A 22203-nucleotide genomic window follows, 5' to 3' on the forward strand; every position below is an offset into this window, starting at 1 on the left:
GTCAACGTAGACATTTGAAACATTGTTCATTTTGTAGCATTTTTCTTTTCTACAGTAATTCCAGTAAGTCTGCTTTTTTGTTTGTTTGTTTGTCCAATTCAGATTTCAGTCTCTATGTGTTGCCATGTCAATGTAGTCTGCCCGGGGCCTTCGGAATCACAAGTGAAGGTTGATATAACAAACTATGTTAGCAATGGGACGTTTCTGCAAACATCAGCATGTTTCCAACCTCTGATTGGTTGGTCAGAGCAAAACTTGTTACTTCTGATGTAACGATATCCAAACGTCGCAATATGATATTATCACGATATGAACCTCACGGTACATAATTAGCACGATTTTCGGGGGAGGGTGCCGATATTAAAAAAGGTTACGGTGAGTAGATTGCATTTTATGCAAATGTTTTTGTCATGTTATTAGATTCAGGATGATTGTACGCAGTCATGTGCTCTTATATTGCATTTTTGTATTGTGTTGATGGTTTCTATTAAAGATGGGTGAGTACCGGTATCAGTATCAGGCCTCTAATACCTGGCCTCTTGTGGCCGTTTTACGATGAGAAACTGAAATAACAAGAATTGCCAGTAATTTTATGCAGTTTAAAGGGAAAATACTATATTTGGAATATATAGGACCTTCTTTAAAATTATCTGTTATTGTTTTTTGAGGGCAATTTTTATGTATCAAAAGTACTAGCGCTATTGGGACTTGGTATCTGTATCGGTGACTACTCATGAGTTGAGTATTGTTTGGCTGGTACATGGTTGGGAAATTTTTTTTGTGGAAGCCCATAGCATATTGTGTGACTCAATGTGATGACTTGCCAAGCCAATCAGTCCAAATATTCCTGAGGTCATTTTGAAAATCTTTATCCCGTATTACCCTGTGCCAGAGCAATTACACGCCTTTCCTAATTACTGAGCCCAAAAAAATAAAAAATAAAATCATTCACTAAACTGCTGTTATTATTCCACATAACTGCTGCAAATGGGCCCTCAAACGATCCCAAAATTGGCAAATCATCCTCGGCACCTAACACATTGTGCCGACTGGAAGTTGAATGTTGAAGTTACTCTTGAATGATCTCATAAGTGAGACGAAAAAGATGAGCAATCAAAACATTAACTCCAATGACTGTGATGTATCAGGTGCATGTATTTCTGGGGGGAGACAATTTTAAACTGCAGCATTAGAAGCATCCCATTGGGAGGCACGTTAGGATGTTGATTGTTGAACACAACAATTTTGATGAAGCGGATATAAGTCAGCCAGCAGGAATACAAGTTATCAATTGTGCTTCTCCTTTGTTCAGTTGCGGCTTATCAGTTGTAGATAAGAGAATTGGTCTGGAAATTGTTTTCCTTGGCTGTCGCCATCCTGCATGTGTGCTTTTTCAACTCACACTCCCAATACTGTTTATTTTTCTTTTAAAAATAATGCTTGGGTTCAATTCAAAACTTGGTAAATAAACGATAAATCTATTGTTGTAAAACACTGTAGTGCTCATTTTTTTTTGCACTGTGACAGATGCAGTAAAGATAGCAAAAAGACCATTAGCTGATGCTATATTTTGGCATGTTGCAAAAACTTTGTTCAGTGGTTCTTAACCTCGTTGGAGGTATTGAACCCCACCAATTTCATATGCGCATAAACTAAACTCTTCTTCATGGGAAAAAAAAAAGTCCCCCCCCCCCAACTTAGACATAGGCATAGGGTTGGTGAACAAAATGAGCAAGGAGAGTTGCCTTTTTATCGGTCCCGATCTCCTTGCAGCTATTAACTAATTTGCTCCCAAAAACGTATAAAAACGTTGTATTTTAAATATTGCCATGGTCCCAAAAACGCATTTCTACGTTTTTTTGTTTTTGTTTGTTTTTTTACGCTAGAGCATACAGAAGGCTTTGATGCAGTCTCTGACCTGATGAGAGTGTTTAAAGCAATGGTAGTCATTACAAAAAAACGGCCAGCAGGTGGCAGCAGACTATAAGAGCTCAACCAGGGCCATGTTGCAAAAAAGCTCTTTTCCCCAGTGTTTTCAACAGATATGTGAATAATGATGAAACTTAGCTATTCTAATGCTAATTGCTGCAAAACAGAAAAATATACAAATATACCTTTTTCCTGATGAAAGAAGAGACTCTAATCTTTGTTTTTTTTGGTAGGGTCCATTTTTTATATATATAATAATAGAACACAATATTCTGTGGGCCAGTAAAACAGCCAGGAGCGAAGGGGGTTGCATCAGTGAAAATGGATGGTAGTGAATGAGTTAATGGCACGTTCCTTTAGTTTTGCTCGATAGTTAGTTGTGCTGGAACCCAGAGACAGCAGATACAATGAAAACAGCATAGGCCCCAGAATTGAACCCTGTGGAACACCACACGTTCCATTATACATGTGATTTCATATAGCACATATTCATCCAACCATTTTCTTTTTTTGCTGGACATAGCATGAAGGGATTAACATAAAGAAATCACATGATGTACAATCACAACAGTCACAACTCGACTACTAAGTGCAACAAATTCCCTGCAGCACAGCCAAACAATGCAGCGTGATTGACTGACCCCATGGTTAAGAACAACTGATTTAGATATTCAATCCGTCCTTTACATATGCTAACCTCCTTGAGAATTTGTGTCGTTTTTGTAAGATCACAGTCAGCTGTCGCTGAATGAAAAATGACGACTCATCGCAAAACATCCCACTATAAAATCTAAACTAATTTTCTGTAAGCACCAGCGATACTGCTCTCTAGTTGTCCATCTTTTCTGTGTAATTCATTCTCACAGCCCTCTCTTGCTACCTCATGATGATTTATGGATATCTTTTATCAGCGTTGAAGTGAGAGCTCATCTTTTCTGAACTACTCCAGTCCCAAAGCATCGAGCGGGCGCGAAACAAAAAGAGGGTCGGAGGGGAAAAGAGGGAGGCGCCGACTGTCTCGGCCTTCATGCGCTTTAATCAAAGCCATCCATCACGTGCGGATAATTAGACAGCAGCAGAGATCTGGTGGGCCACGTCCCATCGCTTACAACCAACACACACTTGTGCGCACCTGCGTCAACACATGCTTTTCTGCCTTTACAGATGGGAGACAGAAAAGCAACATAAGACGCGTCAAATCTTCCAGTCAGTCGCCATAGTGACACCAACCAGTTATAGCCAGTCGCTCACTCTGGCCAATTAAGTGAGGATTCACAATGCTGATCCAAGAGCTTTGATTACTTAAAATTGCTGCGGCAAACAGCAAATATGAACAACTCTTTTTAGAGATGCTTCAAATTCCGCCCCACTCATTCACTCTCTCAAATCATCTTTCCCCATTGAAATGAATGGAAATGTCATTAATCTGTTCCAGTCTCCCACCAAAAAGTCGTAGAAATGATCATTTCAAAATGTGAGCATTGCCTATCGTGAGAAATCACAATAATGAATTTCATGAACTATGAATAATAACATATAATACTAACATTAATAAAACGTTGAGCAAATCTTTTATTTCAGAAGTGTGCATGAAACAAGGTTACTTAACTCTTTGACTGCCAGACGTTTTCAGAAAAGGGATGCCGTCAGTGCCAGCCGATTTAAGCATTTTGACTGATTTTCAAGGTCCACAGAAAATGTTCTGTTTGGACTATGGAAACACACGTACTACCAAATGAAAGATTGGACTTTCATCTTTCATCAGAAAAAAAGAGTTTGTTTCTACCTTATTCCGTTCTTTAGTAATCAACAATAGAAAATGGTTAGTTTGACCCAATTTCGCCTGTGTTGGACCAAAATACGGAGAAATCAAGCTTTTAGTGAAACGATATTATTTCATGCATTCTAGTGAATTTGACACTTCTTTTTGTCCATGAATGATGCCACAAACACCTAAATAGTGCTTTACTTCTATAAAACACTACCACCAAGAATGAAAAAGTGTTTTTTGATAGCAAAATACGTTTATTTACATTCAACAGTGTAACAATTTGACAACAATTTGGCAAACTATTTACAAATGTGTGCAACTGTGGTGCTATTTACAAATATGTGGATGTTTCAACGACAGTTTTTCTTTTTGTAACACTCTCCTGCGTGCAAAGAGACGCAACAGCATTTGCACAACAGATTGCCTCTTCGCGTGCGCCACTTTCTTGCCGGCCGTTTTTTTCCGGGGAATAGCAAGTATATACTGCAGTGTGTCATCAAGTCTAATATCAGGATCATGCTACGGTTACGTTACGGTGGTGTTACGTCTCGCTTCCTCGCGTCCTTCAGTTGCTATACCGGGTGGTAGGAGATGTTCTGATCCATTTTATCCACTCCATTCATGGTGGCATCGTAGTCCAGAAACAGTGTCTTCTCCGTGATCAGACTGTACCCGCTCCTCCGATGAATATGCATTGGACTCGGGGTACTCTTCATTGTCCGATCGAATGTCCGCTTGTGCAGCTCCGCGTTTTCCGGCGTTAGCAGCGCTAGCCGGTGAGGCTTACTACGTGATCGTAAACACGTCCAGGCTTCCAACTTTGGCGTCAAACTCGCAGTCATCATCATCATCATCATCAATCTGCATTGGTCGATGCCAACTCTCCATCGCCCGATCGAATGTCCGCTTGTGCAGAAGTACCCGGCCGGCTATTGTGCGCGTTTTCCGGCCTTAGCAGCGCTAGCCGCGCTAAGCCGGTGAGGCTTACTACGTGTTCATAACAGTCACGCCAAAGCTTCCAACTTTGGCGTAGAGCTCGTTGTCATCATCATCATCATCATCAATCTGCATTGGTCGATGCCAACTCTCCATCGCCCGATCGAATGTCCGATTGTGTAGAAGTACCCGGCCGGCTATTGTGCGCGTTTTCCGGCCTTAGCAGCGCTAGCCGCGCTAGCCGCGCTTAGCCGGTGAGGCTTACTACGTGTTCATAACAGTCACGCCAAAGCTTCCAACTTTGGCGTAGAGGAGTCATCATCATCGTTGACATCAATGCGCTTTTTAGTATTGATTGATGCTTTCCGTCTTTGAAAAAAATGCTCAAGCGTGAGCTGCTTGCAACCGGTTGCTTGGGCAGCCATTGTGGGCTTATTCAGCCATGTCTCCTCAACACTCTAGCTCCGCCTCACGTCTTCGACTGACGCCCACGGTGGGCGGCCCATCCAACCTTGTGCAAAGAGAGTCATCGCTGCCCTCTAGGGGCCAAAACGAGTCTTTGACTAATCAGATCTGCCTGATACTTTCAGCACAGCTGCCCAAGGCTTTCCTGCACCCGTTTTTGAAAAAGAAAAAAGAAAAAACATAGGGGACGTCTTTTAACGTCCTCGGCGCCCTTCCCTAGGTTTATGCTAAACGTTTTATAACGTTTATGGCAGTCAAAGAGTTAAGATAATGAAAATTAACTAAACTAACACTAAAATTGACATATATATATATATAGATAGATAGATAGATAGATAGAGAGAGAGAGAGAGAGAGATTTTTTTTTGTCGTTAAAATAAAAATGAAAATTTTTTTTTTAAATTAATCTTCACAAAACTAACTAATTATAGCATAAATGCTCTTCATTTTCATCTTTGGCAATACATTTATCACGAGCCATTGGGTTTGATTTTAAGTGTATTTATTTCGTTATTACAGCACAGCCGAAGAAGGAAGTTCGAATGGTCGTCTGGTCGTTGTGGGATCCTATTTGATTTGTGGATGGTTGTTTTAAAAATAATATTTTTTGTTGAATTTTGATACACAATTTTTTATATGAAAAAAGAATAAAAACTAACTATAATGACAATTTAGTTTGGTAATGCCCTGGTACATACGGTGCCTATAATGAATATCTGCTCACTTTAATGAGATTCAATGCAGGTCATTAGCTACAGCTACAATAAACAATCTGTCAAATAAATACCTTTATCACTACAGTCATTACCGTCTGTGTAAAGGCAGAATGGTTTATTTTGCTCTTGTATTGGATATTGGTAGTTGGGTGATGATGTACATTTAAGACACGATATAGTTCATAAACTACAGTAAATGTATTCTCATAATGGGTAAGTCAGTTAAAAATAAACCCTGATATATTTCACTTTTGCAATGTTAAGGCAATAGAACGTGAAATGTCAATATTTAGACAAGATTGTAAGCTTAAATCAGTGCAGTGGTGCTCCAAGCGAGAAAAGAGTCCAAAGTGATATCTTGGTCAGGCCCTTCTTTATTGATACGTGCCCGCATGCCTCCACATAAGACAAATGAGTCCACTCGTACTTTTTACTTTGAAAATCAAGATCATTTTAATCTTAACTCCGGTTGTCGGCCAAACTGCCACTGTCAGTATCTGCAAAAACCCAAAAGACTTAATTTAATCTACAAAAATGACTGATGTGATTGTGCAGTGCTTATGACTTGTTTGTTTTACTGTGGATTATAACGCTGCCATTAATGATTCTTGCAATTAAATTGCATTTGTGGATGATATGTATTGCAACTACAGATTAGCACTAATCCTTCCAAGAAGTCTTTTCATATTTTGTTCGCTCATAGTCAACCAACAATGGCGCTGCCAGTGATCCTCTTTTAATGGGGCTTTCTTATTATAATGATGAGAGCATCCATACAGGATTTGAATCAAGACGAGGAGACGTGTAGATGGAGGACCAAAACTGCCAAAATTAAAACTAAATTAATAAATTAACAAATAGAAGTGAAAATAAAAACCAATATAAAAAATATATATAAATGGAAATAAAAACAACAAAATACATATATACCCTAAATAAATAAATACAAGAGAAAATAAAAATAGATATAAAAAATGTAATTAAAAAGTTAAATACAAAAATATACTACCCTGAATAAATAAATGAAAGTAAAAATAAAAAAATTAAAATGAGATTAAAAAATATTTCATTCTGCAGACGCTCTGTCAGGTCGAAATGCTATTCAAATGAAGGGGTGGTGCCAAGACAACCCAGCCTAACCCACAACACACTTGGGACCGCCCCCTCATTTGAATAACATTTCGACCTGACAGAGCGTCTGCAGCATGAAATAAATAAATGAGAGAGCACAGCATTTTTATTTATTGATGGATATTTAATTGTATTTATATAATTATTTTTGTCTTTATTTCAGACAAACATTTTTTAAATAGTTTTTTAATTTTTGAATCTCGTTTTTTTTTTTTTTTTTTTTACTTGTATTTATTTATTTAGGGATATATATATATTGTTATTTTTATTTCCATTTATATTTATTTTTGGTATTGAATTTTTGAATTATATTTGTAATATCCGTTTTTATTTCCACTTTTATTTAGTCATTTATTTAGTCATTTATTTATTTTTAATTTGGGCAGTTTTGGTCCTCCATACGTGTATACTACATATTGATGCTTCTGCTGACTAAGACCAGTTGTCCTCTCTCCACTCCGTCCTCACACACCCTTTGATTGATCACGAGCCAGCGGCGAGGACGCAGCATGGATCTGTTCCAGGGAAGGTGAAAACTCCCCAGGATTTGTTTTTCTCCCGTCTTTGATTTGTCATTCCCGCAATGCCATCTCGCACACAATCACACGCAACGAGGGCCTGAAAAAAAGAAAATTGCATCCCCCACTTCTATGTGTCGTAATCGCCTCGTCGCTTTTTCCGCTTTCATTCTCAGTTGTGACTCAGTCAGTGCAGGTAATGAGTCGGTTTGAGCCTAAAACACCCCCCCCCCCCCTTGGAAACAAAAAGCTGCTGAAATACAAAAGGTGTTGTTGTGAAACTTGGTGGGGGAAACGAACCGTGTGTGTGTGTGTGTGCGCATGCTGCTTCGGGATCATGTTCGTTTGACAGCATGTGTGTGTATTCTGCGTCCAGCGGGAATTGAGGGCAGTTGAAAATTTGAGCCACCCACAGCCTCTTGCTCCCTGCCACTCGCAGCTGAAATAACATGTGCTTGTCACACACATGCACACACACCTTGAGTTCAGAACAATCGTGATCTAGTGAATTTTTAATATCCGTATTGTTTTCGTCAAACGCTTAACCTCCTAATATTACCGTATCCAGCAAAAATAATAACAATAAAACCTCAGAAATGTTACCCATTCACTCCCAGGAATTTTCACTTTACTCATTTTCACTGGAGTTTGACTCATTTTTTAAGGCCCACATAATATTGTATTCTATTGCTATAAAAACATGGAAGCTACCAAAAGAACGATTAGAGTATCTTCTTTCATCAGGAAAAAAAAAAAGTATAGTTGTATCCGTTTCCATTTTGCAGCACTTTCTGATCTCTTAAACTCTGTTGCCACCTGCTGGCCGTTTTTTATAAAAACTACGATTGCTTTAAGCCACCTCTTCATGTCAGAAGCTGCATAAAAAACAACAACATAAAACGTGTAAATACGTTTTGGGGAGTGAAGAACAAAGTATTAAAAATGTGTTTGGGTTTGAATGAGTTATTAAAAACAACAATTATAGTCCTCCAAAAGTATTGGAACGACAAGGTCAATTCCGTTGTTTTGTTGTATACTGATGAATACGAGACAACAATTCAGAATTCCAGCATTTATTTCATGGTAATTACATCTGGATGTGTTAATAGAATACGCCATTAGTTTATTGCTTCTTCAGGACATTCAATATTGTTATTTTGGCAATGCCCAATGTTTGTTCAATAGCTCTGATCAATTTTCCTTTTCTCCTCCAGACAGCTCTCTTTTGTTCTGAAACCCAAATGTCTTCAATATACAACAAAAACAAATGAATTGTTCCAATACTTTTGGAAGGCACTGTATATTTTTCCTCAAGGTCGCTCTTTGCAGCACACAGTTATGAATAGGGAGCAATATTCAATAAGCAATACAGATTCAGCACAATGGACATGATGAGCACGATTTGAGAATATGAGGAGTGATGTCAGCAAACCACGCGAGACACTGTGAGCATAAAAACACACTCAGGCAATCTTTTATTTATGATGTTTTTCTCACTGGGATATGACACATTGCGTCACTGAGTGACGTACAGTGCATCTGACTATATGTGGTGCACAGCAATGAGCAGTCCGTATATATGAATGGGCGAGGTGTTGATGGTATGGTTGCCATGGTGAGCGTGACCTATAGCCTTGAGTGGAAAGCAGAGTGATGCCTTCACTGGTAAAAAAAACCAGACTGTATTTTGATATATTTTGTGAGTACACGACCGCCTGAGAATGATGTGATGTGCTTTTTGGGGCTGGGAAGAAAATATAATTTTGTCATATTGCAACTAATACATCATCCAGTAAGCAATATTGCAGGAATTATCATACAAATTAGTTTCTCTGGAGATGAGCCTTCAAGCTTCTGGAATTGTCACTGTTGCTGATAGCAACAATGTCGCCACTAAGAAGCTTTCACACGCATAGCTTACCCGCTCTACCCTCCTTTTTTCCTTTTTTTGTTTTTAAATAGAGCAATGTATTAGTTCTGGGAAAATACCAATATATAGTTAAAGGGGACTTACATATGGGAAATATACTTTTTTAGTCCTTATATGCAATTGTGTGAAATTAAGCAACTGTGAAGATTCAGAGCACCTTTTAGTTGTTGGCCAAATTACCCATCAGAGAAACTTGCACATCCCATTATCTTATGGGCACTTGCATAATTTGCATTTTAATGAGGAAAAATCATATTCCATCCAAGGTGCAGCAGATATAATGAAAACAGCAGAGGCTCCAGAATTGAACCCTGTGGAATGCCATATGCGCGTGGGGCAATACACAATACTGCGGTCGAACAAATGAATAAAATTAATGAATGAATACATTTGACAAGAATATGACTTGTGTTGCTGCAAAGTTATGTTCAATCCGTTTCAAGTTTTATACCTTTGAAGCATAGCAATTAAGATAGCAGATGAAAAGGCTAAGCTACGTGGTTGTTTTTGTTTTTAGTGCGGCGGTAATCTTCATCTGGGTGGGGCAATAAATAACTTGAAGGCTCTTTTTTTTTTACTATTACTTGGTGTGAAGTGAGTTGAGCCACTGCCCACTGTTGATCGACCTCATATATTTTAAACCTCATAAGTCACTCGTACCTAAAGGCACCACTGTGCTTTCAATATATAGAAACCAAAACGACACCAATTCAAAAGATTTGATATTTTCCCGAAAAATAAGAGAAATAATTTAAAAGTGAATGAGTGAGTTGCCTTCCTCCAATGTCATCCCTTTTCTCACCTATTTTCCATTTTTCCCATTTCACCGGCAAACTTCTCTTGGTATAGTAATCCTCATTCCACCCCCTCTTCTGTTCTTATCTCCATTCCCACGACTGTGCTGAGACACTCCAAAGCTCTTCTTCCCTCATTAACTCTCTTTCATGTGGCTGCAGTTGACAATAACTGGTTTGGAAACAGTAGACAATGGGATACAAGGATTATCCCTGGCTCATACCCGCCATGGCCGCCACATTTCGTCCGATGTTGCTGCTCCGACTCCCGCCCGCCGTTTCTTGTCTGAGGGTTAGGTTTTGCCCTTTCTTTTGCCATTTTTTTTGTTTCATAATTAATTCCGGGTTCTTACTTGAACCTCCATTATTCATTAACTTCCACTTGAGATTCCTTCAAATCCTTTCTCACGGAGCTAAGAGACGACTTGCGAGTGCGGTAATCCGATCACGGGTGCCGATGGCATTACTGACGCTTGCGCACATACCTGCTTCTGCCAAGTGGTAGTGACGTTTGATTAAAGGGTGTGACAAATGTGATGTCAGCTCTTCGTAAAAAATCATGAACCTGCGAAGTGACAAAGAGGAATGGCTCAGACGGAAGATGAGGATGCAGAGGACAAAACAAGCCTTTCGAAATAAGTCCCCTTAAAATAAAAATAAAAAGTGTTTCTCTTCGGAAAAGAGTTACTGTGTGAAAGGTGAGGCCACTTTTTTGTCCTCCCACTACTTTCACATTTTTCGTCTGATTCACACCATTCCAAATTCAATAGATTTAGAAAATTCATGTCATCCCTTGGGGGTTCATAAAAAAAAAAAAAGAGTCAGTTTTCTCAAAATTCTACACTGTCAAGGTATGGAGGAGGTTGAGGACCCAAATGCGGGAAGGCAGAGCGAAGGGGGAAAAAATGGCACATTCAACTTTCCTGATCTCTCCTGCAGACTATAAAGTAAAACCGTTTTTTTATATGATCGTTATGTCTATGTGTGAATAAACAAATCAACTTTACACATTTACATTGTTCCCACTTGAAGTTGAAATCTCTCACATTCAATTCACCTTGGGAATTGTTTTCAACATGCAAACATTTCCCAGTGATCAACATTTTCACCATTAAAATACCCTTTAAAAAAATCCCTATTACCCATGACACTTTCAACCAAAGAGATTCACATTGTTCCCGTGTGAAATTCAAAACATTCAGCTCATTCACAACATTTTTGATTTAATAATAACTCAACATTTTCTCAAATAAAGTCCCCCACAAAAAAAATCCTATCCATTCTCAATGATAGAGTTAAACAAAACAAATCCATGCCATTCCCATTCCAAATTCTAAATGTTCAGTTCATTTAATTCAATGATTTTTAACATGCCAAAAATGTCCATTTACCACAAAAACGCCATTTTCAACATTACAGTTCCCACCAAAAATGATCTTATTTATTCCCAATGACTCATTCGACAAAACAGATTCACATCATTCCCATTCTAAAATCTAAATATTCTGCTGATACAATTCGCCTTGGAAATGATTTTCAACATGCCCACCAAAAAAAAAAAATTCCCAATCGCTCATTCAAAAAAACTTTCATTACATTCAATATCATTTCACATCATTCTATTTCTTTCAATCTCATCCCATATTTTTCACATCATTCAGCATTTCAGCCTCCACCAGAAATTGCACTAGTTTTGTATTTATTTATTCTATTCTTTAAAATGGACCATCACCAAAATGTGTTCTTCTTTATCCACTTGGTGAAGCAGACATACAAACAAACCTAACCTTCCTTGGCGGAGGTGACAAGCAAAGCAAAGATCGCAGTCACCCAATTTCACCTCGTACAGAAGACCACAGAAATTTCAAGTTGACTTTTTTCTCTCTCGCTGGTATCCAATCTACTTGTTTTCTCCTCATCAGTCTTCTCCATTCCGCTCCCCATCTGCTTTCTCCTCATTTCATGTTGTCCCGAAGTCACTCCCTCCGCAGTTCCGGCTCATCCCGCCCTTTCGCTGTCATCTCATCCCTCCTCTGGATAGGATTCTCGGGTTTCGGTTTCGAGCACTGTTTTAGTGCGAAGAATAATGGACTGTAATTCACTACCACCTCCTCCTATCTGTTTGCCAAACCTTGTGTTCAAGTCGGGGGAAGGAAACTGTGTTGGCCATGCAGTTCGAAGGTCATCTGATGAATTATGTAATCTATCTTTTCATCAAAAACAAAACTGCCCTTCCAACCTAAGACCATTCACACATTTTTCCCTCCATGAAGTGACACATCCACCTGATCCTCCCCATCAAAGTCTCCAAGCCTCAATCTCCCCACAGTATGAATAATACAGACATCCCATATGTGTTCGCCTGTAAAACTAGAGCACCAACTGTGGGCCCGAGGAAGCTCTCGGTTGGGGCGAGGGCTGCCCCCAGGGGCCTCCGGGTTGTTGTGGGTGTGGGGCTATGCAGACCGCGTCCACATCGTTGGGCAACTCATGACGTTCGCACACACACACACACACACACACAAATACATGCAACACATATGATAACGCATGCAGAGAAAGACGAAAAAAAAATCACAATTGTGATGCACTGCTATAATTCATTTTTCCGCAGTGGTCAAATGTTCATTCACAAGCTGAGTCGTCGTTACCCGAGCAACTGCGATGTAATTTTTTGCTGTGTGTTTGTAAGACAAAGTGCTTGTTTGGGTAAATATGTAGTAAATCTCTATTGTGCGTTTATAATAATAATTATAATAATAATAATAATAATAATTATAATAATAATAATAACAATGCATCAGATTTATAGTTTCAAGGTAAACTTCAACTGGAGTGTCAATACAACGTTTGAATCAAGCAAAGTTGGTCTCTTTTTGAGGAACTGTTAGCTATTGGCCAAATGACAGACTGTCTGCTCTGGGAGGAAAGATACAGTACTATCGGTGCATCATTGTAATTAATAAACATGAAGTTTCATGTTTTGGGTTCTGTTTTCCTTGTGTGTCTCCCTTGGTCTTGTTTAAGTGTGATCCTGCCCTTCCTCGTGTGATCCAATCAGTGCCCTCAGCCACTTGTGTCTTGCCCCAGGTGTGTCTTGTTGTGTCGTTAGTCTGTGTATTTAGTCTGCTGTCTCCCCTCTGTCTGTGTCAGGTCATTGTTGTATTTCCCCCTGTGATGATGCCCGTTTTTGCCTTGGATTCCCCCCCCCCCCCCCCATGTCATGCTGCCCGTTTTGCCTTGTTGTTTTCTCCATGTTATGTTTTTCCGTGCAATTTAGATCTCGCCTTTTGTTTTGTAGAAATTAAAATCCCTTTTTTGATCGAACCTCTGCCTCCTTGCCCTGTCTTCCCGCATTTGGGTCTTCAAGCTCCCCCTTCTTGACATGAAGAAATAACGTCTTAACTGCACGTTAAAATGAATCATTGGTTTATATGTCCAGGTGGCCGACGGATAAGTTTGAAACGACTGTTGTAAAGGTCTGTATGTGCAGTAGTTTTTCCAGGCTCCTACTGTGCTCCCCTATGGGAGCATGGCTTGAGCTTGTCTTTTTTTTTTTTTTTTTTTTTTTTTTTCGCTCCCTAGCGCCCTTTAAGATTTTGGGGCGCTGAAAAGCCTGTCTACCTCTTTTTTTTTTTTTTTCATGTTTCTTGGTCAATTTCATTGCTCTGTACTTGACAATACAGATCCATTAATTCCTACATCCCATTCTAAAGCGGAACTGAACCCGTACTGGTGAATGTACTGCTACACCATCAGTAAACTGATGATTAGTCGAAGCCCTCTTTTCTTTTGATTATGGCCATAAAAGCCTGCCTGCATTTATGATTTATTATATGCCTAATTTGGCATCCGCGTGTATTTTATTATTCATAAGGGTAAGTAGTAGCATGTGTATTTCAACACCAAAGAGAGTGTGACAGATATTTCAAATTGCATTGCTTTGCTCCATTCTTAATTCTATTCTCCCCGCACTCAAGTATAGCACTCCTATTTGAATTAATGGTGATGTCTGAGCAATGTTTGCCTGCCTCCCCGAATCATCCCAGTGTGCCGCCATCATAAAAAATGCAGAATACATCAAATAAATGTTTCTCAAACTGCTCCTGGAACAATAGAAAGGGGAAACAATGATTGGCTCAGCCGGTGAGTTAAGTTCAATAATTCAGATCCCGCTCAAACATACCACAAATAGATCAAATATAATCGCTTGAAAGTTTCCACTTTAACTGTCAAGCTACCCGTGCAGACACCTTCTACCATTCGTGTTCTTTCAACCGCGTCCATAGCTTTAGATTTAAAGTCTTAAGATTTGTTTTCTTTTCCCATCCGTTAGCCGAATTGCCGGGATCTGCCGCTACCGTCACGGTGCCGGACCTTTTCCCTTCGTTAGCGGCAAGGTTGCGGGCGAGCTGCTTTGTTTGTAGAGACGCGCTCAGCAATTCAATTTCACAGCTTCATCTCACGAGAGAGCTGGACGGGGCGGCAGGATTTGAGGGGACAGTAATTGAAAGGCACTGAGGCTCATCCGGTGTCCTCGTTTTTTTTTTTGTGTGTATGCCTCTTGTAGTCATAGAGGTATTTTGTGTTTGCGCTATCATTATTGTTGGAAGGTACATTTTACGAATCTATTGTCACCCTCCGAATGTTGCCACAAAGTGAACTGACATTCTGCTTATGTCTACATTTGTCAAGCTTCTTTTTTGGGTCAAACGTTTTTTTGGTTACGCATTGCTGGAAAAAAAATGGGAACATATTTTATCTGTTAACGTCAATGCGAATCATCAAATTATTTGCGTAACAATGAGGGCCTTTAATTCCATTTTAAATCGATTCATTGCAACTCGGTCTGAATGTTTCGGCAGTGATTTTGAAAGGCGAGCGACATGAGTGGGATCCACGCTGCATTATTCAGAGGGAATGGGAGATTATGAGCCATCTGCGTCCATACCCCAGTGGGCCTGTCACAATTGATCCACAACCCTTGCCCTTTTGTCCATACCAGCAGTGTTTTGCAGGCATCCCCTTGCCATGTTTGTCGTGATTGCGTGCAAACGTAAAGGCTTTGGACGGACAGACTTCCAAGCTGTTAGGATCACACCTTGGTCCTCAGGACAGATGCTATTCATCCGTTAGGTCATCTGTGCAAAAACTCCAGTTATCACTTGTAAATAAAAACGGTGTATGACTGCTCTGGATCAGTGGGAGGCTCATCTTAAGACATCGCTGACCCTTTAATACATACTGCGATCAAGACTTGCAACTCGACATCGATTCATCCACTAAAGACTCGGGACTATTCTTTCGGGACTCGTGAGCATTAACGAGTCTCAATGGCGTGGGCTTATTCTCATTTTCTCTCCTTACAGCAAATATTTATAAGTATGTGTGCGTGCGGCTCAAGTGCTCGCTCGTAAGTTATCTCTCGCTCATCTTTCCGTGTAGCTGAGCAACATATAAAGCATTAGCTTTGTTAATGACAAAGAGGACACAAATGCGACAAGAACACACAAACAAGTCCATGTCTTGGACTTCACTTGGACTCAGGGACTTGAGACTTGACTTGGACTTGGAACCGAAATACTTGGACTTGGAACCGAAATACTTGGACTTGGAACCGAAATACTTGGACTTGTGGGTCTTGACTTGGGTTTGGCCCTTAGAGACTTGTGCCCATCTCTCCTACAGGGGTCCTCGATTTACGTTAGAGTTCGGAGGTTTGTTTCAGAGTAATTCATATCCAGAGAAAAATTCTTCGATTTTTGGGTTTAGCTAATGAAAAATGAGTGTTTGGTTTATATTTTTGTTCAGAAGTCTCATGCATACGTACCCCTCACAACTGTGCTCAATTTAGGCATTTTCACTTTGGGGTGTACTCACTTTTGTTGCCATGTGTTTTAGCTATCAATGGCTGTATTTTGAGAGAAGAAAACATGTACACTGTTAGAGAAGCTGTATAATAACTTACTTTTCATTGTGTCAAACTGTCATTTATTCCGTGATTAAATATCTGCAGAAATGTGAGGTTTGTACTCCCTTTTGTAGTGAAAGTGTGCTCTTATACTCTTATACTAAATACCGTTTGTAACCGTCCGTGGTTGTATGGACTAACCCAGGGGTGGGCACACTCGGTCCTCGAGGGCCGGAGTCCTGCAGGTTTTGGATGTTTCCCTTCTCCAACACAGCTGATATATGATCAGCTCATCAGCAAGCTCTGCATATTTTTAATTTTATTTTTTATCTTTTTCTTATAAAGAGCTCAGTATTGTTCATTCGGAAATGTCATCATCATTGCTCTTTATTTTTATTTTTTTTATTTTTTATTTTATTTTTATTTTTTTTGTGTGTGGGGGTGAGTATGTGTATGTGCGTGCGTGCGTGCGTGCGTGTGTGCGTGCGTGTATTTGTTAGCTCACCAAAAAACCTATTAGAAAAAATCTCATACCGTTCACCTAAACCGAACACCGCCGTCAGGAGACCCGAGGGGACCAAAGAAAACCAAGGAAGGTGAAATCCAGCACCGACCAGACACCACCCACCAGAACTCCTCCCCAACCCAAGAAACATCCAGACCCCAACAAATCCAAAAAACATAAAATCAGGGAGGCCTCAAGAGACCGAAGGAGAGACAGAGAAAAGGAAGGAAGGACAGAAGAAGCCGCGTGAGATCCGCAGACACCAGCCTCCACCGATTCAATGACCTGAGGAGGAAACAGATTGTGTCTGAGTTTCGGTAGATGCTGGTGTGGTGGATCTGGCATGCATGAAAATCTCCACCAAAGAGGGGAGCCGTCGACCCCCGCCGGAACAGAGCAAGCGCAACACCTCAGAAAAAAAAACACCTCCAAAAAGAAAAAAAAAAAAAAAAAAAAAGCAAGCTCTGCATAAGCTTGGTAACGATTCTGTTGATTAGAATCAGCTGTGTTGCAGCAGGGAAACCTCCAAAACCTGCAGGACGCCGGCCCTTGAGGACCGAGTTTGCCCACCACTGGTCACTAACCAAAACACCTTAAAATACAAGGTTGAACACAATCCGTTCTGGAACACTGTTTGTTAGGATTTTACCATTTTGCCACACAGATAAATTAAGTACGATTTTCCACAATTTGTCACTGATAGTCGTGTCTGGGGCTGTGTCGTGGTTCATTAGCGGCTATTAGACTGACTTCTGTTGAGGCAGCGCGGGTTGAGTTCACACTGCCTGACGGTGTAAATAAGAGTGTGAATGTTTGTTTGTGCCTTGAATTCAACTCAGTGGGGGTTTTTGGTCCACCTTTTGCCTGAAGTTAGCTCCCTGTGACAGAATTAGCATGTAGCAAATGGATGGATTTTTTTTTAAATTACTGTGTGTATAACAACAACAAACACAAGTTATACACTCAAAAAGCCAAGGAAAACGTTAATCACAAAACTCTCATGGGGACCAGGTTCTACTGTACTCTTGTTAGTGGCCTTAGCCTTCACCGTCGAAGGTCTGCTGATGCAACTTGCCATCTCCAAAGAGCTAATCATCATCAGCGCCGGCATACAAACTACAATATGGAAGGCCGATAAGAACGCCTCTCACTTTTGCAAGTTATGCCAAAGAGCAGCCGAGCAAACGGCAGAAAGCTTCCCTCTGATCCGCCACGTGTTCTCACGCCTCCTCCACACTCGTCCGCAGGTTCGGTTATCCTACTGAATCACCGTTTTTTACTGTCTTGCCACAGCTGTCTGCGAAGATAAGGCCGTTAAAAAGGTTAGCGTCGATGCGATGAAGCCCAAACGGTTCCGCTTTAGCGGCGCCCTTGGAGTCGAGCGAGGTCGCACGCTCGCAGATGCTTACGTTCATATACCAATTGTGAAGTGCAACCTACATTGAGACCAATGTGTCCATAGGAAAGGAGTGCTGACACGAGGTCAGGCTCGTGCACAGTTCTGACTGATTGTAGTTAATTAGATGATGAGAAGTGTGCCATGACAAGCTGCTTAGTCCGATTAGAGAGATCAGCAGAACTTAACGGGGCTTGCCAAGCTTGACGCCGAGCTTTTGGAGGATGCGAACACTCTCAACTAGTTTTATTGCTTTTTTTTTTCCTGCGCAATTGAATCGACCAAAAAGCACGATTTTTATACCTTAAAAGGAAACTTCAAATTATTTCAGGCATCAGGCTCGATCTGTAATTCTTACATTTGTGCTTTGCAGCTCGGGTACTCCCAAATCTTCCCACTTTTACAACATACATATTAGGAACATTTGTCAAACCTGTCATTTGAAAAGTGGTGTGTAGACTTTTTGTACATGCGCTGAACAATATTCCATAAAGCTCAAAAGTAATGCAACCATCCTGAAGATGAGTCACTGTGTCTTTCAGATCTATTGTTGCTCAAGATGTATTTGATTATCGCAGCATTTAAGGCAACCAAGAGTGAAATTAAGGGAAATTCAGTGTGCCATGACCTCATTGACGCTAATTGCCAAGAGCTGCTGCTGTACAATATTTGCATATTCCAGTTACGCATTAATTATTGACAGTAATATCCGATGTGTTTCAGCGTTGCTTTTCGCTAAGCAGTGACTGTGCTGACTTGCAGGGCAGCTTTGATGCCTGCAAAATAAGTTAGCAGTTCTCCCTTTCATTTTATACCAGACAGTGTATGCTTGTAAAATCGTGTTGTTTCCAGTTTATTTGCAAACATTCGCCCGTTGAATAGATGTGAATCCTTCACTGTTCATTTTGTTCTTCTTACATAAGCATGCTTCCCCAACATACTTCCCTTTATGCAAAATGACAGGAGTGTGTTGGTTGTACTGGCTGGGGATGCAAGGACAATTAAATGACGAGCAAAAACGTATATATATATATATATATATATATATATATATATATATATATATATATATATATATATGTATATATATATATATATGTATATATATATATATATGTATATATATATATATATATATATGTATATATATATATATATATATATGTATATATATATATATATATATATATGTATATATATATATATGTATATATATATATATATGTATATATATATATATATGTATATATATATATATATATATATATGTATATATATATATATGTATATATATATATATATATATGTATATATATATATATATGTAAAAAAAAAAAAAATATATATATATATATAAATAAATAAATATATATATATAAATAAATATATATATATATATATATATATATAAATATATATATATATATATATAAAAATATATATATATATATATATATATATATATATAAATAAATATATATATATATATATAAATAAATATATATATATATATATATATAAATAAATATATATATATATATGTATATATATATATATATATATATATATATAAATAAATATATATATATATATATATATATATATATATATATATATATATATATATATATAAATAAATATATATATATATATATATATATATAAAAATAAATATATATATAAATATATATAAAAATAAATATATATATATATAAAAATAAATATATATATAAATATATATAAAAATAAATATATATATATATATATATATATATATATATATAAATAAATATATATATAAAAATAAATATGTATATATATATATATAAATAAATAAATATATATATATATATATATATATATATAATCTTATTTGATGTGCATGTAAATGCATGTAAGGACTTGTTTCTCTGTGGAAATTCTCTCCAAGCGTCTCAGTCGTGTGTTTACCGTTGATAGCTTTTCAGTTGCGCTCAATTAACCAGAGACAAAAATCCTCAAAAACTTTGCAAAAGATTGTCCCTGTGAGTCTGTTTTTCTCTGATTATGGATATTTCTCTGAGGGCTCACTTGTCTGCACTGAATGGTGACGGACATCCTCCCTAGTTAAGTGACACAAGTGTGTACACACAAACACACGCGCACACACACAGCTTGCTTGTGTGGCATAAAAATAATAATAAGTCCCATTGCACATATCAGATCGCGCAAAGAGATTAAAAAAAAAAAGAAACTTGATGAAAGAAGAGCCTGACAAAAATGGAAGAGCACTCTCTGTCATCCACTTTGGCAATTTTACTGTTGGAAACACACTAATCCTGCTTCCATTGTTTTCCATTACCGCAAGCCAGACAGGTAATCAAGTGTCAGAGTGTCTCCATGAGTTCGCTTCTCGTTTGAACTCATTTGCATTTCCCCACCACTTACATAATCTGCCTGAGCTACACTCCACACCAAATATATACATTTTTTATTAATTTTTTTTGCTTTAGAATAAACTATATGTATTCAAAGAAGGTCTTGATTTAAAGCTTATTTTCAAATGTTTTTTGCATAACACAGTGGAGTTAATGTCATGTCTTGGGCTTGCATGGCTTCCTATCTGGCGAGCAGATTTATCTTCATTTCTGTAACAAATGATTGCAGCAGCCATATAAACTTGGTGATCTACAGTAATCATTTTGTCTGCCAATGTAAGGAAAAATACAACAAACTTGATTGGGAGTTCATCATGTTGCAAGATAAGAACTAAACAACAAAGGGGAAAAAAATGAAAGATTCTGGACCGTTCCAGATGTAAATAGATCCAACCCAATTATTTGTTCGGTCTACAACATAAATAAAAGGAATCGGCCACACTGTTCCTCATATGCATATATTGAAGTCATCATCCTTTTACAGGATATTCAACATATTCATGAATATCTTTTTTTTTTTTCCTCATTAAATAATCCACCGTGTGACCTTACCAGCTCATTTCATATGGTCGCCTGACTTTGGCATTTGGTATTATAAAATGATTCTTGAGATTAAGGTAGTATGCGCTTGAACATTTTATATTAAAAAAAAAGAAAGCCTCCCTTTTAAACTAGTGACTAACAAATATATTACCAATCCATAATTGAATTTCACAGCAAATATATATTTGCTTCTGTTATTATTGTAGTTAAAATTGCATCTTCAGTATATTGGTTACCGCAAAGGCCTCCATATTAGAGACATGTCACATCATACACATTCGGGCGGAAATGTAAACGTAGCCATAGAAAAAAAAGGCACCTAAATAGACTTGGTCTAATCATGCAGACAAGAAACAGCTGGGTTGAACACAAGTGCAACCTGGGAGCTGATTGGCTGACAAACAAAGAACAGGCCAGGTGAAGCCAATGATAGCCAAACAATGAGCGACATGGATACATATGAAAAAAATATATATATATACATAAATAAATACAGGAGGTGACTTACTGCAGTTTGGCCAACAACAAGGAGTTAACAGAAATTGTAGATACTGTATATTTCACTCTATCCTTGCCAGGAAATTAAAGATTCATTGATTGCCAAAATGTCATCTCCATTCACCAGACACAACATTAGGTACACCTGAACAATATCCAGTACTGTATGACATTCATTACAAAAGATAATCAAACCAATCTGCTTTTCCAAAGACGATGCTCCATTTTGACACGGTCAGGGAGTTAATTTAATATGTTTATTGTAGTGCTTGTAATTTGCAGTGGTGTGGATCTGCTTATTGGGCTCCATGACATTTGAATATTATTTCCATAATGATGAAGAGTTACTCTGACAGTTTAAATTAAAACGCAGCATTACTAACTTTTGCAAAGGGAGACTTTTTTAGACAACAATTAAGAACATTTTAATCATGTGCAACAATGTAAATGTATGTTATTACTTTATGTTCATCTTATAATGTGTGTGTAATGTGTTCTTTTTGTTTTATTTGTGTTTTTAGGGACTTTGGAACGGATTAATGGCATTTCTGTTCATTTCAATGGGGAAAGATGATTTGGCATTAAGTCTAAGGCACCATTGTCATTAAAATATATATATATTTAAAATCCCATTTACAGTATATGCATCACCTCCACCAGATTTTGTGACAAGTGAAGACCTTTCAGCGACGAGGAGGCGCAGAGGTGGAATGTATACGTTTAAACGACGACATGATAAACGA

General features: G+C 38.3%; 1 protein-coding gene across 2 annotated transcripts in view; it reads left to right on the top strand.

The window, feature by feature from the left end:
• Window positions 1-22203, top strand: part of dlgap3 (discs, large (Drosophila) homolog-associated protein 3) — a 98669-nt gene that overhangs the window by 46219 nt on the left and 30247 nt on the right. The window lies entirely within an intron of this gene.

Source organism: Leptonotus elevatus, chromosome 19 (genome assembly GCF_054856555.1).
Source record: "Leptonotus elevatus isolate MCC_2025b chromosome 19, RoL_Lele_1.0, whole genome shotgun sequence".
Taxonomy (NCBI): domain Eukaryota; kingdom Metazoa; phylum Chordata; class Actinopteri; order Syngnathiformes; family Syngnathidae; genus Leptonotus; species Leptonotus elevatus.